Raw genomic sequence first — 16,863 nt, forward strand, 5'->3', positions numbered from 1 at the left:
AGCCCACCGTCCAAGTGTCATATGGAAGTGTATTAGGGTACAGAGGAAAGAAAAAAAACAGGGACACAGTGGAAGTTGAATTGAATATCTTTATTGTTATTGTATGGTACAATGAGATTCAATATGCATATCCTCCAAAAACGTATTTTCCTATAAAATAGTAAAACTGTGATTTAAATCCATAAAGCCGAGTCACTCTCCGTGGGCACGATTGCACGACCGTGGGTAGTTAATGAGGTAGTTGGGGCGAGCCACACCTGCATGTGCGATCATTCTCAATTGCTTCATTGGCTTCCTGTGGTGTGTGATTAAGATGCTGCGCCCACGGAGACAGGTGTGTATATATAAGGGCTGCCACAGAGAAACAAGCGATTAAAAGATGTGGAAGGCAGTCTATGGGACATGATCCAGACACCTGGAAGGAGGAGAAGGCAGTATGAGCTAGGGCCCCGTGAAGGAGCATTGGCTGTGGCGATCAAGGGGCTAGTTCGCCTCACTGAATATTCTGGTAAAGTGTGGCGAGCAAGGCAGGTGCCCTCCCTAGGCTTCTGAGGTATGACTGCATGAGCGCGAAGGAAGAAGAGAGGAAAGGAGACCTCGGATGGTCTGGCTGTGATGTCCGGAGGCAGACAAGATGGGCATCGGCAGAAATGAGTTTGTGCGGCGTATGATGGGTGAGCCGGGGAGAGAGAAGGTGATGTGCTATGATAGGGTGAAGAGAGACTGCATTTTAACCTCATTTTAACAGATTTATTTATTGATTGATTTTATCTTCACGTTTCAATGATTTTATGGATTTATTTATGTGCTGTTTTTAGAACACTACACAATTGACACTTTTTTTGGTTTTACTTTTGTGTTCACTGGTTGTTAATAAAAGCACATGGGCACTTTTTCCACCATCCTCTGGTACCATCTGAGAATTCTCCTCATAACTATCGATGGTGTTGGCTCAGCAGACTCCCATGTGGGAAGAGGGAGTCTATAGGAGGCCAGCATTGTCACAAAAACAACAACAATAACAGTAATAATAATTACAATAAAAAACATTGAAAAATATACAATATGAAAGAATAAGTGGCTCAGGTAGTGCAATATTACAACTGTAATGCAGGTTTATACTGAGGTAATTATACTTATAAGTACAATTCTACCGGGAGCACTTGATGAACCGATTGAGTGTGTTTATAGCTATACAAAGTCCCTACAGGAAAGACTCTGAAGCGTTTGCTGAATGGGAGAAGTTCAAATAGACTGTGCGCATGGCTGAGACTGCATGTACTAGAAGCTGTATCCTGATCATTCTCTCCACTCTTGACACAATCTGCTGTACAGCTTTCTGAGCAGCTGCTGTATAGCTCTGATTCCACACTCAGATATAGTGGGTTAAAATACTCAGAGTGGTGCACTGGCAGTAACAACGCTAAAGCAGAAGTGGTATTTGGAATAGTTTGGCCATTCTGTGCACCATTATAAGGGTACAGGTTGACTACAATCAGATGCCTTAAACTAAAAAACGATATATGGTTAATTTCAGCGTATTTGATAAATCCGAGTCATGGGTGTGAATCTAAAAAATAATGGGAAACCACACAGGAACAATAGCACTCCTTTGATGCTGGGTGCCACCACTTTGCAAAACCGAGCTGAAAGCTGGCGTGCATAATGCTTTCAGCTGGCGTGAGAATGTGTGTGGTTTTAAGCTAAGTTTAACTTTTATACATCACAATGTGAGCTTGGAAATGAACGTACACAACATTTTTGTGCATATGCACCGTTTATACATGAGGCCCCTGATGTTTCCATCCTCAGGGAAGATGTCTACATACCACTTTTTGGCCACCTTCTTGGAAAAACCTTTTAATCACTGTAATATATGACAATTCTAAATAATATGTAAAAAAAAAAAAAGTAATTGTACAAATACAACTATGGAGGAAGAGGAACCACAACAGAGACACTGTTCAGATAAGAAAGTGATTTGCTAAAGAAGTGCCTTAAGTTCTTGATAAACAACTAAGTAATTCTATAATAATCAAATGTAAATTTTCATATTTGGTTCATGGCTAATAAGTTGAGACTTTCTTATAAGCAAGCAAATTGACATTGGCTCTGAGGCTAAGGATCTGTGCTGGTATCCAGAAGGTTGCCGGTTCGAATCCCCGTCACTGCCAAAAGAGATCCTACTTGTAATTGTAACCTGTAATTGCTCCAGGGGCACTGTACAATGGCTGACTCTGCACTCTGACCCCAAGGGGTATGCGAAAACTAACAAATTCCTAATACAAGAAATTGTATAAGGCGAAATAAAGAACAAAAAAAAAAAAAGTTCCTGATGCACACAATGAACTAAAACACAGCAAAGCTATAGACTACAATAATCTAAAAAACACAAAAATGTGTAACAATATACACTTTATCTTAAATGTTAATATTTTTTCTTAACCAAAACTGTGACAAAAGCACACACAAGCAGGACTGTCATGAGTTATGCTATTTCTCTTATTTCTGTAAACATCTTACTTAGTCTGGCTTATTCATTGTATAGAATTAAATGTGTCGTTTCCTAGAAATTAATATGGCAGAGAAGCTGAAAACGTCACCACCAGTTGCTGTAGTCTTCAAGGGTCTTTTGAATAAAAAAAAAAAAAACCAATTATTTCAACTCCCTACACAAAAATCTTGTAAAGAACATATAATGGTATTCTCTGTTGAGATTAGTTTCATGTTTAATTAAACTAATACATCTCATTTATCACTTATTTCATGATATGTCTCCTTTATTTTCATACTTAATTTAATAGTCCAGAACATCACTTAAAAGAAGCAACCTTCACATTGAGGCAATCTATTATTATACATACTGCTAAATTCTCTCTGAAAACAGCATAGCGCATTGCCGCACCCACCTCATGACGGACCATCTGGATTGAGACCTGAGTTCAACGCGTGGCACCTCAGCAACACACTGGAACAGTGTGAGGTTTTTTTAAAATGGCAGCTGAAGTGCCAATCCTGTCACCAATCTCCAAGTTTTCCCTGCAAGTTGGAGGATCTGCTTACAGGAATGGATGCAGGTAAACATCACACCCAGGATGAAGCAATTACAGGTTAAGGGCCATGCTCAAGGGGTTCATGGACTAGAGTCACTTCTGCCATTTATGAGATTCAAACCAGCAACCTTCCGATTGCCAGCGCAGATACAATTTTAAAAATAATCATTGTAAATATTGTAAATTACTAGGCACCCCAATGATGATTTTGGATATGAATTGTGTTCAGTACTGACAGGATAATTTCCAGATTCCTTTGAATGGATAGACAGATGAAAAGTGGAAAATAAACATTTTAATAGAGTATTTACTACATTATAACATAGGCCATTCCTTTTTATATTGAATGACTCGATTTAAATCCCCAATTTCAGTTTTTTTGTTGAATTATTTGATTCAAATTCTCAGTTTTAAAAAGATTTAGATTACTGCTAGTTCTTAATCAGATTTTTAATTTGTATTAATTAATGCATACTTTAAGACTGAGTGATCTGATAACTCTGTAACCCAAGTAAGGACAATATGGCTGTCATTTTAATCCCCATCGCTGACAGAATATGCCTCAGGTGTGTAAATATGTAAACTGGTTTAGAATGGCATTGACTATAAAAACAATGTAAAAAGTACTGAGCAATCTACTACAGTTTAGCCCCATGCAATTCAACATTTTCATTATTATCAGATTTTTTTCTTTATTCATAATAACCTGAAGAGGGTATGCATAAATTATCAAAAACACCTGTAAAATTCATAATGATTCAAGGATGACATGACAATTTTTTTAAAAGGATGCAGAAGTTATCTGCACACTAAATTTAAAGTTTGCATTAATGCAGTTATTTTTATTGGACCATGTTTGTGGAACAAAAATGTCTGCCCTTTGCTGGCAGTGTGTTTTATAGAAAAAGAAAACAAAATTGCAGGAGGCGAGATCATATTTACCTCCTTTGAATCTGTAAAATAAAATTACATTTTATAACACAGTGGCAAGACCATGGAGTTCTTTGCACTCCCTAGATTTAAAGAAGAAAACAGCAGATGGATTGCTCTGATCAGCCCAAAGTGGCCCAATAGGTTTCTCTTAAAATGTTTTAAACCCACTGCACTGACATTGCAGAGTCTACACTCGCACATACAGCAAAGCAAGTATGACATTACTAACAAGTAACACATTAATCATCTTGAATCCAGTAATCAAAACAAAAAATATATACTCTTGCATTTAAATATAAGAGAGCTGGCTGAATCATGGATATCAAATGAAAATGCCATTAACAGACACTTGGACATGAACCCAGGATATACAGGGTTAAAGAGAAGAACATCCAAATAAAAAAAAGACAAACAACCTCTAAACCCCACCTTACTAATGCACCGCTCTTACACCCACCTGCCCCCCCCTCAATCCATTTGCTATATATTGCCTTTGATTCCTGTATGTCTAATCATTTATCTCTGATGATGACACCTGATAGTAATTTATTCCTCAGTTTAAGATATGCGATTCATTTTCTCCCTTTGTGGATTTCTAGTTATAAATATATACATACACACACAACATACATACCACTTTTCTCAAGTGCATACCGCCTGAGGTTGTTTCGCATTCACAGGAGCAATGATGGGTTAATAGACTTGCTTAGGGACACACAGTGCGTCAGAGGTGGGACAGAACAACGTAACCTTGTAGTTTAAAGTGGTTTAATGTGTAACACCGGAGTCACAAGGCAACAGTCCAAACATTTGTACAACTCCCTTCTCATTTAACAAAATACTAAAGGAGCGTGCAAGACGAATTCTAAAGGTATGAACAGTAGGATCAATATGGAATACAGTGTGACATAAGGACTACGTTGGACTATGTTAAACTATGACACACAAACTTGAAAGTAAGAATCACTGCTAACAATTGGAAAAATAGTCATTTCAAAATAGCTCTATAACTGTAAAAAATATTGGGATGTTTTCATTACAGAAAGGTGACACATGACATACAGTACATGCTGTCTTCTCAAGATTACAATTGTGCATCATTTTCTCCCTTGTGTTTAAGCCATACAACATACAAGACTGCGTATTCTTACTATTTTTGCACTTTGAAACTGACAAGTGGAAAAAAGTTCAACATTATTAAAAGAAGAAAGGTAAGCTGAAGCATTTAAAACAAGGCTGACCTATATTAAATTAAACTCTCAACAGCCTTACATTTATGTGAACACAGGCCTACATTTGAGAGGGAAAGGGGCAAAAACATAAAGAAATTGTAAAATGAAAGGAGGAACAGGGATTTTCATATATTTTTGATTTAGAACAGTCATTTTCTATAATTTACTGAAAATAAGAAAGTAGTTAAAAAAACATGACTCATTCAGTTTGGTCACTTTAAACAAGCAGCATTCAAAGCAGATATTGTATAAGTAACTTTCAGAGATAATTTCCTTTAAAAGTACGCTTGTATTCTGGAGCACTACTACAGTGAAGAATAAGCTCATTTTCTACGGTGATATACTGTTTTGCTAATAATCACCAAAGCATCAACGTAAGAATGATGCACTGAAAACAGTTTTATACGTCAAGATACAATAAATAGGAAGAGGTAAAAAAGTTCCTTCAAGGTTTGAAGACCCATGGCTAAAGTCTGCCATCTAGTGGAAATGAATTACTGTCAAGAAGTGATTATCAATCTTTCTTGGTCCTTTCAATTGTTCCTACATTTAACTGAATGCTTTTTCATCATGGAATATTTTTGGTCAGGCAATGATAATCTTCAATGTTTCAATATGGCAATTTTGTCTTTTTTTGTTTTTTTAATCGCCCTGTGTGATTATAGAATTGTTTTTTTTAATCATAGGTTGCTTAGATTTTACTGTATTGTTCCTATTCACACTAAGCAGATAAAATTCAAATAAAGTTCAACATCTAATGCACCTTTGTAATTATCAGTATTATATAAAGTACCAACTGGACATGCCTGAAAGTAAAATGTATAATTAAGTGGTAAAAGTAAAAATAAATGTAGGATTTCTCCATGCTTTATATACAGTCAAAAAAAAAAAAAAACTCATTGCCATTTTTTGCATACGAGTCATAATGCATCACTAAAGTCCGAGCCAAGTAGCTGCAACATGAAGCAGTGACATTCAGCCTGGGACATCTTAATGACTTTATCCTACTTCAGTGGGCAAGGTGCTAATAGGAAAGGCATATTAGCTTCCCCCACTTTAAGAAGGAGCTAATCCATTCCTGAAAATACCATCATAAAATGAATTTTTGTAACATAAACACCTAAAAACAATTAGTTTAAATATAAAACATGTTTAAGTGTCCTTAGCCCACAAAATTACCTTGGTTTTTGTAAATATAACACTGAACTACATGAAAAGTGAGAGAATTAGTTTAATAATAAAGTCAGTCATCAAAACAAACCCTCACAAGGCACTGCCTTTAATTAAGGAATATTTAGGCTGACAAAAAAAAAACACTAGGATGATTCCAAAACTGAGAACTATGAACTATGAGGACAGATACGAGATGCTATCCAATTTAAGTAAAGAAAAATTAAGATAACATTAAAGCAATTAAAATGATGAAGAGTTTTAGTACAGACAGAAACGTTTTAAGGGTAAATTAGAACGCTTTTCTATATGCAAAGAACCACAGATACACGGAATAAGTTACCAAGTAGTGTGGTACATATTAGTACTTGAGGTACTTGATGTTATTTTAGAAAAATTAAGCGAAAGAGATTGATGAGCCTGGTTGAGCTGAATAGCCTTTCCTTGCCAAAATTATTCTAATATTCAGAAAAACATTCCAAACAGAGATAGATTCTTTGTTTCACTCTGTGAAAACCTTTTGGAAAAACATCACCTTACAGCAAAATAATTACAAAAACCACACTGCAAAAATCAATTAAGTATGTATTTGGAGCAAAAGTCTATATGTAGATCACTAATAGTAGCAGATTAGCCTCCACAGAGCCCTGATGTCAACAGAAACTGTGTGGTGTCACTTTAGCAGAGAATGAACAGAGTTGCCAAAATGAATATAAATGGCAAATCTTCAAAAGGCCTGGAAGAATTTACTACAGGACTACATGAAAAACATATACAGCAGTGCATCAAATCAAATCACCTTAGTTTTACACTCTAGGAGAGGCCAAACAAAATTCTGACTTGTTTTAAAAACACAAAACATTTTTGACAGATTATACTGTGTCAGTGCTTCCTTTATTTTAACAATACATAGTGCTCATATGAGCAATGCAACACTTACTGCCAAGATAAACAGAAAATGAAAAAAATTCCTTGGATGCATAAGATATTTGTAAAGGGTTACACAGTACACATGTTTCAGGCAAGTCCTGTGTTTCTGAATGCATACAATATTATTGTTATGAAAAATTTCAAAGTACATTAAACAAAATAAACAAGAGTAAAAACTACGTACCCAAAGATAACAAAGAATGTTTCTGCAATCAGGACAATCTGTTAACAGAGGACAACCTGCTGCTGAGTCCCAAACAAAAGTCTGATCATGCTTTAAGATTGGATACTGTGCTGTTCTTGGATATTTTTTACTTGTCCACATTCTTTTTTCTGCCTCTAGAAGTAACTGTTGTTATCACTCTGAAATAATTCACAGCAAGGATATGTACCTGCTTGGCTTTACCATTTAACTATGCTTTTAAAGCATATCTCAATTGTATGACTTTGCTTCGATTTGATGTTCCACATGCTCCACTCAGTGACTATGACTTGCATATGGCTTTGACAAGTTCCAGCTTTCACTGAGTAGTTGTTGTGAAGTTGAAGGCTAGTCTTCATTGAGGAAATGCTAGATGATTGATATATCCTATAATACTGTATTAGCTGTATTGAAAAGTGGATTTAAAATCAAGATTAATTACACTGTGTGCACAATTATTAGGCAAGTGAGTATTTTGACCATATCATCATTTTTAATGCGTATATTCCAACTCCAAGCTGTATTAACTTGAATGCTTATTGGATTTAAGCACGTCAAGTGATGTGTATTTGTGTAATGAGGGAGGGTGTGGCCTAAGGAGATCAACACCCTATATCAAGGTGTGCAGAATTATTAGGCAGCTAGTTTTCCTCAGGCAAAATGGGCCAAAAAAGAGATTTAACTGACTCTGAAAAGTCAAAAATTGTAAAAAGTCTTTTAGAGGGATGCAGCACTTTTGGAATTGCTAAGATACTGGTGTGTGATCACAGAACCATCAAACATTTTGTTGCAAATAGACAACAGGGTCGCAAGAAACGTGTTGAGAACAAAAGACGCAAATTAGCTGCCAAAGATTTGAGAAGAATCAAACGTGAAGCTACCAGGAACCCATTATCCTCCAGTACTTTCATATTCCAGAGCTGCAACCTACCTGGAGTGCCCAGAAGTACAAGGTGTTCAGTGCTCAAAGACATGGCCAAGGTAAGGAGGGCTGAAACCCAACCATCACTGAACAAGAAACATAAGTTGAAACGTCAAAACTGGGCCAAGAAATATCTGAAGACAGATTTTTTTCAAAGGTTTTATGGACCGATGAGATGACAGTGACTCTTGATGGACCAGATGGATGGACCTGTGGATCAGTAATGGGCACAGAGCTCCACTCCAACGTGGAGGTGGGGTACTGGTATGAGCTGGTATTTTTAAAGATGAGCTAGTTGGACCTTTTTGCATTGAAGATGAACTCAAAATCAACTCCCAAACCTACTGCCAGTTTTTCGAAGACACTTTCTTCAAACAGTGATACAGGAAAAAGACCATGATTGTTATGCAGGCCAATGCTCCATCACTTGCATCGAAGTTCTCCACTGCGTGGCCAGCCAGTAAAGGCCTTAAAGATGAAGGAATAATGACATGGCCCCCCTTCCTCATCTGACCTAAACCCTATCGAGAACTTGTGGGCTCTTCTTAAACGCTAGATTTACGGGGGAGAAAAACAATACACCTCTCTGAAGAGTGTCTGGGAGGCTGTAGTCACTGCTCCACAAAAAGCTGATCGTCAACAGATCAAGAAACTGACAGACTCCATGAATGGAAAGGCTTATGACTGTTATTGGAAAGAAGGGTGGCTATATTGGTCATTGATTGATTGATTTATTTTTTTTGAAATGTCAGAGATGTTTTTTTGTAAATTTTGAGGTGTTTGTTTATTATTCTCACTATAACAGATGAAAATAAACAAGTGAGATGGGAAAATTTTCATTTTTCCTTTAGTTGCATAATAAATCTGCACACTAATAGTTGCCTAATAATTGTGCGCACATATGTATTCCCCAGATGATGTTCACACTCACATTTCCGTTGTGAAACATTCAGGTTTCAGGTTTATTAACATTTTGGATTGACTGATAGCACTGTGTTTGTTTCATATTAAAATTAATCCTCAAAAATACAACTTGCCTAATAATTCTGCACTCCCTGTAAAGTAAGCCAGCATCCCACCATGGACTTTATTTTATATACAGTAACAAATCTCCTTGGAACCGCTATGAAACAATAACAAACTAGAAGCATTTTAAGCTTTTTCAGATTCTGCTTCCTAGAGACTGATTTCTGTATTTTAACACATCAATAATCTCCTTTTGTCTATAAATATACTGATCAGAGTTAAGCTTAAGTGATCAGCAGTCAGACAACAGTCGACTTTAATCAATAAGACCATAAACAGAAAAAAAACATGCTTAAAATGTTATTGTGTTTTCTGTTTTTCAACCTAGTAAAGCTAATATAGTGTATGTTAAACATGAAAGTATCATTTTGTAATAAAATATAAATGTTTTGAATAAAGATAATTTCTGTATTCCTACCAAATATAATGGTGTTAGAATAAAATAAATCTATAAGAAAAATAATATACTACTCAAAAAAATTAAAGGAACACTTTGAAAACACATCAGAACTCAATCGGAAAAAAAAATCATAGTGGATATCTATGCTGATATGGACTGGATAATGTGTCAGGAACCAAAGAATGCCACATCATTTAATGGAAATGAAAATTATCAACCTACACAAGGCTGAATTCAAAGACACCCTGAAAATTAAATTGAAAAAATGATAGGCTAGACCATTTTGCCAAAATTTCAGTGCAGCAACTCAAAATCACACTCAGTAGTATGTCCTCCACATGCTTGCATGCATGTCTGATGGACCAGGGCATCACTGAGCTCCTGGACTGTCTGATGTGCAACCTGGCGGCATCGGATGGACCGAAACATAATGTCCCAGAGGTGTTCTTTAGGATTTAGGTCAGGCTAGCGTGGGGGCCAGTAAATGGTATCAACTCCTTCATCCTCCAGGAACTGCCTGCATACTCTCGCCACATGAGGCTGGGCATTGTCATGCACCAGGAGGAACCCAGTACCCACTGCAACAGCATAGGGTCTGACAATGGTTCCAAGGATTTCATCCCGATATCCAGAGGTGGGTAGTAACGAGTTACATTTACTCTGTTACATTTACTTGAGCAAATTTAAAAAAAAAATTGTACTTCTACGAGTAGTTTTACTGCACCATACGTTTTACTTTTACTTGAGTAAATTTGTGAAAAAGAAACGCTACTCTTACTCCGCCACATTGGGCAACACTCAAATCATTACTTTTTTCAATTTACACATTTATATACGCTATATTTAAGACAGAAGTCGCCAGTGGATCTACTGAATGACTGTTTCACCAATCAGACATAGCAACAATAATCACATGACTCCGTTTCACCAATCAGATGTAGCAACAATAATCACATGACTCAGTTTCACCAAACAGATATAGCAACAATAATCAAATGACTCCGTTTCACTAATCAGACGTAGCCATGCAGTCACATGACCACAAACAAACTTCCTGTATCTGCAGCCTGTAAGAGACTTTTTAGTTATACGGGGCTCCTGATCACTTCTAAACGTTCACAGCTTCACTGCAGGAACCTTTGGAGCCAACTCCTACTGAAGCTTAAACATCACTTCACTGAATGAAAAACAAGCATGTTTTAACCAAACATGCACAGACACAGAGAGTCAAGATAAAGTGAGACTTCTTGTACGTGCAGAAGCTGCCTTGTTCTAATGTTATTTTCTGTCAGCTGTGCTATTTGGAGGGCAACTGAATACAGTATGCAGTATTATACTGTCAGTGTACAGGATATCTTGTCACTGTAAGTAGTTTGCACTGTTCAAACATACATGTTACCTACTGTAGGTATTGGCTTCAAAAGCTTTGTTGTGAAAAACTGAGATTTGGAACTGTGTGCTATTTGTGCATCTTTATTTTGTAAAGATGTTATTTATTTTTACTCATTTTTTTATTTTGTTATTTATAAATAGCAGAATTTGCATATTACTTTATATTTTTGTCTGTCTTATTACATTTCTAAAAAATAAATCATTTATTATGATCAAACAGTTACTCAGTACTTGACTAGTCTTTTCACCAAATACTTTTTTACTCTTACTTGAGTAAATTTTTAGATGACTACTTTTTACTTCTACTTGAGTAATATTATTTTGAAGTAACACTACTCTTACTTGAGTCCAATTTTTGGCTACTCTACCCACTTCTGCCAATATTTAATGGCAGTCAAGGTAATGTTGTCTAGCCTGTATGTCTGTCCATGGATATAACTCCCCAAACCAACACTGACTCACCACCAAAACAGGTCATGCTGAACGATGTTACAGGCAGTATAACTTTCTACACGGCTTCTCCAGACCCTTTCACGTCTGTCACATGTGCTCAGGGTGAACCTGCTCTCATCTATGAAAAGCACAGGGTGCCAGTGGTGGACCTGCCAATTCTGGTATTCTATGGCAAATGCCAATCAAGCTCCATGGTGCCAGGCTGTCAGCACAGGGCCCACTAGAGGACGTTGGGCCCTCTCCAACCTCATGAAGTCTGTTTCCGATTGTTTGGTCAGAGACATTCACACCAGTGGCCTCCTGGAGGTCATTCCGTAGGGCTCTGACAGTGTTAATCCTGTTCCTCCTTGCCCAAAGGAGCAGATACTAGTCCTGCTGATAGGTTAAGGACCTTCTATGGCCCCATCCAGCTCTCCTACAGTAACTGCCTGTCTCCTGGAATCTCCTCCATTCCCTTAAGACTGTGCTGGGAAATACAGCAAACCTTCTGGCAAAGGCACATATTAATCCTGGAGAAATTGGACTACCAGTGCAACCTCTGTAGGGTCCAGTTCCACCTCATACTACCAGTAGTGACACTGACTGTAGCCAAAAGCAAAACTAGTAAAAAAAACAGTCAGAAAAGATGAGGAGGGAAAAATGTCAGTGGCCTCCACCTGTTAAACCATTCCTGTTTTGGGGGTTGTCTAATTGTAGCCACTCTAGTGCACCTGTTGTTAATTTCATTAACACCCAAGCAACTGAAACTGATTAACAACCACCTCTGCTACTTACCTTACCAGATCAATATCCCAGAAGTTTCATTGACTTAATGCTATACTCTGATTAAAAGGTGTTCCTTTAATTTTTTGAGCAGTGTACAAACTGAATTAACCCATGTATCATAGAACAGTGGTTAGTGGTACTTCACATCTTTAAAAGACTGTGTTTGGTCACAGTCTGTGTAAAAAAAAAAAAAAGATTTGACCTACCATTCTAAGATGTGCATGAAGGGTTAATTGGAGACACTACACTGGTGTAATGCATGTTTGTAGGTGTATCCCAATTTGGACTAGCAAAGACAAATTGTTTCTTCCCATCATTCCCACCACATGCTGATTATGGGGACTGGTGATGCTAAATTGGTTGGTGTGTATATGTTTTCACCATGCAATTGGCTGGGGCCCTGACCTGTGATTGCCCCTTCCTTGTGCCTGATGCTTGGTAGGATAGGTTCCAGCTTTCACATGACTTTGCTCTGGACATGCAGACTTGAAAATCGATGTATGGTTGATGATATATTTTACAAAATACAAATAAAACCTAATAATGCAAATTTATTACACTCTTGCATTTAACTGCTTCTCTCTTTGTCACATCAGGGTATACAAATTAATGATTTAAAAGAAATAAAATCTTCAGAATCAAAACACTCTTTTTCAAAAATAACACCTAAAAAGGAAGTGAGACAATAATAACTATTTTTATTACAGGCTGAATATATCCCTAATCTGAACATTCAAAATCAGATATGCTCCAATATCTAAAACGTTTTAAGGGCAAAAATTATGCCACAAGTGAAAAATTCACCCACTGGCCTAAGTTATCCAGGTGGGGTCCTGGCCAATATCTCTTCTTTTTTTTTTTTTTTTAATTATTATTCAGATGTGAATAACTTATGAGCTGGTCCATACCATTTATGACCAATTTCTTTAATCCCTTTTTGAATTTTAAGCACAAAGCACCACTACAAGAGTGATTTTTTGGGGGTTACGGTGGTTTGTGTTGTGGGTCCTCAGCGATGTACTGAGCACAACAAAGTACCAACACAGGAATGACAAATTGGGGGCTGGTCAGTGAAGATTCAGAAGATGCGAGTGAATTAACAAAGAATGAAAGGCGTGACAGCAGCTGCACAGTGCTTCCAAACTGGCGTAGAGGAGGTGGAAGTGAGCTACCTAATAACACCTGTATGGAAGTTCAAAAGTACTGCTCAGCACACACACAGCTTAGATGGAACATAGGCTCTGAAACTCTGTTGGGACCAGCTTGTTATCAACCATTGTCACCACCAGACCTACATGCATTGCTCACTATTGTTTTCTTATCCTCTATGTACAGTAAACCTTTTAATCAAAACACAGCATCGTAGGAGACTGAAAGATTGTTGTTTGTTGGTGCTGTTGATACAGATATTCTGCTGATGCTACTATGGAAAAATTTGTTTCATGCACAAAATTACTAAAAGTATTATGTAAAACTACTTTCAGGCTACATGTGAAAGGTGTATATGAAACATACATATTTTTTGTATTTTTGTACATACATCTCCAAGATCTCATTATGAATATGCAAATATTCCAAAATATGAAATACTTAGGGATTAGGGATGCTGAACCTGTATTATTATTATAAATGAGGCATAATCTTTCTATGATATTTTTTATTCTTGCAAAACAATGTAGTAGAGGCATTGTACTTAGCTTGTTTGACCAGTTTGTCAAAATGCTCACATTCTTTTTCCTGTTTAGCTTATGGATGTATTTTTGCATTTTATTTTTTATCAAGAAGGATAAAACTTAAATGGGATGTCAGCATTATTTTGCATGATTTTTTTTTTATTTCAAATGTTATTTTTTTACTATAGGACACATATGGCTACAACCTTGAAATTTTTTGCTTATAAGTAGGAATGCTGATATGTGCACTACATCAAAGCTTAATGAAACTGATTTAAATGTTAATCTTTTATTGTGTTGATCCAGCTTGAAGTCAAAATTGCAAAGGCTATGCCCAGTTGGCCAATATTCTTTATCCCGAAGCAAAATTACTACAAGTTCATAATAGTGGTGATGACAATGTTTAGGCAATTAACCTGTCTTTTTTTTTTTTATCTTGCTACGAATGTGGCCGAGTTCAACTGATTTATTAAATTATGGATTTTTAATTATTACTATTGTTTTTTAATCTGAGATTTCAATTGCTTGTAAAACTAATGAACAACTATAGATATTGTTCCTCAAATAAGAGGACAACAGATGATTTTAGATCCATCCACAAAATTATCAAAACCAAAGTAACCTGGATTCTCCATTAATGTCAAAGTGCACTTAATTATAAAATGAGCTACAATCTGATAGATTGCTAACTTTTTAATGTCTATAGACATTAGAGTTTATTGAATGCAGAAGAATGTCTGAAAAATATTTTTCAGTGCAGCATATCTGTGTGGTGGTTAGACAATTTCTTTATCAGCATATCTGTGTGGTGATTAGACAAATTCTTTAAGAGCTATACAGGTGGATATCTCGTTTATTATGACTAGTCCACTTAAATTTAAATTAATCTTCAGTAGCTTCCAGACTAGGTATTTATCTTTAGTCGCTGTTGAAATGAAATTAACAAATGTTCAGATATAATCATTGTGAGGGTATCTTAAATGAATTAATCTTATTTAATTATTTTACACTAAACAGGTGTCAAGAGAATAAAAACTCTCCGCTTGATCCAATAGCAAAGACTTGCACTATGGAACAACTTAACGTCTGAAAGGAACTGGCTATAATCAAGGTCTAAAAAACAAAAGATGAACATGTGAACTTTTGACAGTTTAGTTACATAAGTTTAGAAATTAAGCAAGAGCATATTTCAGTTGGAAAAAATTAGAAAATATCTTACGGTTGGCCTGGACAAACAATACAAAAATCATAGGAATAAAGTACTGTTCTATAGGCTGTTGTTTAAGTGGCCTTTTGATTGGAAATGTATAATAACTGAGGCCTTCAGCTCTGAAATATCCAATAAAATAATAAATAGAGATACTTTTTACAGTAATAAAGTAGTAAGTAAGCTCGGGACCTTTACCTAAATGTACTTAATTTTAAGATAGAACACAAGGAAATGTAATTCAAATAGCAATCACAGAAAAGGAGGTCACAGTTCACTAGGGGGCCTCAGTAAACTTTCAGGGAGACCACAATATGAATGAAAATAAATTGCAAAATATTCAAATCACTAAAAATCAAGAACAACTGGGCTATCAAACTTATCTTTTTAAAGTGGATGCTTTCTCAAAATTCAAAATACTGTAGCATCTTGGCCAGAATGTGGCTGCACTGAGACACTTGGATCTGACAAGGGAAGCAGAGAGCACCACAGACAGCAGACTATTAAGTAGACCAGGATAACATGCAACAGATTCACACTGTGAGACAAACAGTGGTAGGACTGTGTTTGGGTGACATAAAAAGGATAGGCTGGTCTGTAGTGGGCAGTCGGAGGTTTTTGTTTTGGAGTGGTGGCAGTTGTGGTGGTGAGCACGTCAGCTGGGTTGAAAAGGCATGCAGTGGTGATTTTCATCCATAGTGAAAAGAGCACTGGAGTTGCAGAAACCTCAGTGAGTTCACAAGTGGAGTGAGAATACAGGTGGTGGACCTGTGACCTGAGGCCAGACACTTAGGAGAAGGCCATAAGTAGAGGAGTGAGCTATGAAACAGACAGAAAGTTCTGGAGTAGCTAGGATGTCCCTCACGGTCAGAACAAGACCCATGTTAAACATGGCCCATATCGACTGTTATATTTCTTAAAGACCCCCTTTAATGTACATTTCTATATATAATGCAGCTGTAGTACTAATTAGTAGTTAAAATAATTATGGACAGCTCCTAATGACCAATAAAAAAAAAAAAGGAAAAAAAAAAATTGACATGCCTAAGTGTCATAAAGAAATGTATTGTTTTGGCATGATGGCAAAGATGTGACAATTTCATAAAGGATATTTTAGGGTGACTTCACACATGCTCTGTTCACTTTTTAAGACCACAAATGTGTCAGGACTGGTCTTCCTTCCACATCTTTTCCACTAACTTGATTGTAATTTGTGGAAAGAAAATGCCTTTACATTTCCAGTTGTGTTAAATGTGGCTATTATAAAATGAAGTAGCTGCTGTAATTAACTTATAAAAAATGTCTGCAGCAATTAATTCTGCATTTGAAAAATTACTTTTTTATTTTTGTAAGTACATAATAATTATATTCTTAAGTTAAAAAGTAATACTTAAGCAATAGGTTTTTTTTTTTGTTCTACAGTTCACCCATCTTCTCCTGCCTTCTGCTGCAGTTGCCGCACATTGTATTGCATTTTAATTTATTTTTCTTTGTGTTGTTACTTT

At 36.4% G+C, this 16,863-nt stretch overlaps 1 protein-coding gene across 3 annotated transcripts in view; it reads right to left on the minus strand.

Annotated features, from left to right (window-relative positions):
* Window positions 1-16,863, minus strand: part of alg9 (ALG9 alpha-1,2-mannosyltransferase) — a 191,810-nt gene that overhangs the window by 135,518 nt on the left and 39,429 nt on the right. The gene's annotated exons all lie outside the window — the stretch shown is intronic.

This window comes from Polypterus senegalus, chromosome 9 (assembly GCF_016835505.1).
Source record: "Polypterus senegalus isolate Bchr_013 chromosome 9, ASM1683550v1, whole genome shotgun sequence".
NCBI classification, from domain to species: domain Eukaryota; kingdom Metazoa; phylum Chordata; class Cladistia; order Polypteriformes; family Polypteridae; genus Polypterus; species Polypterus senegalus.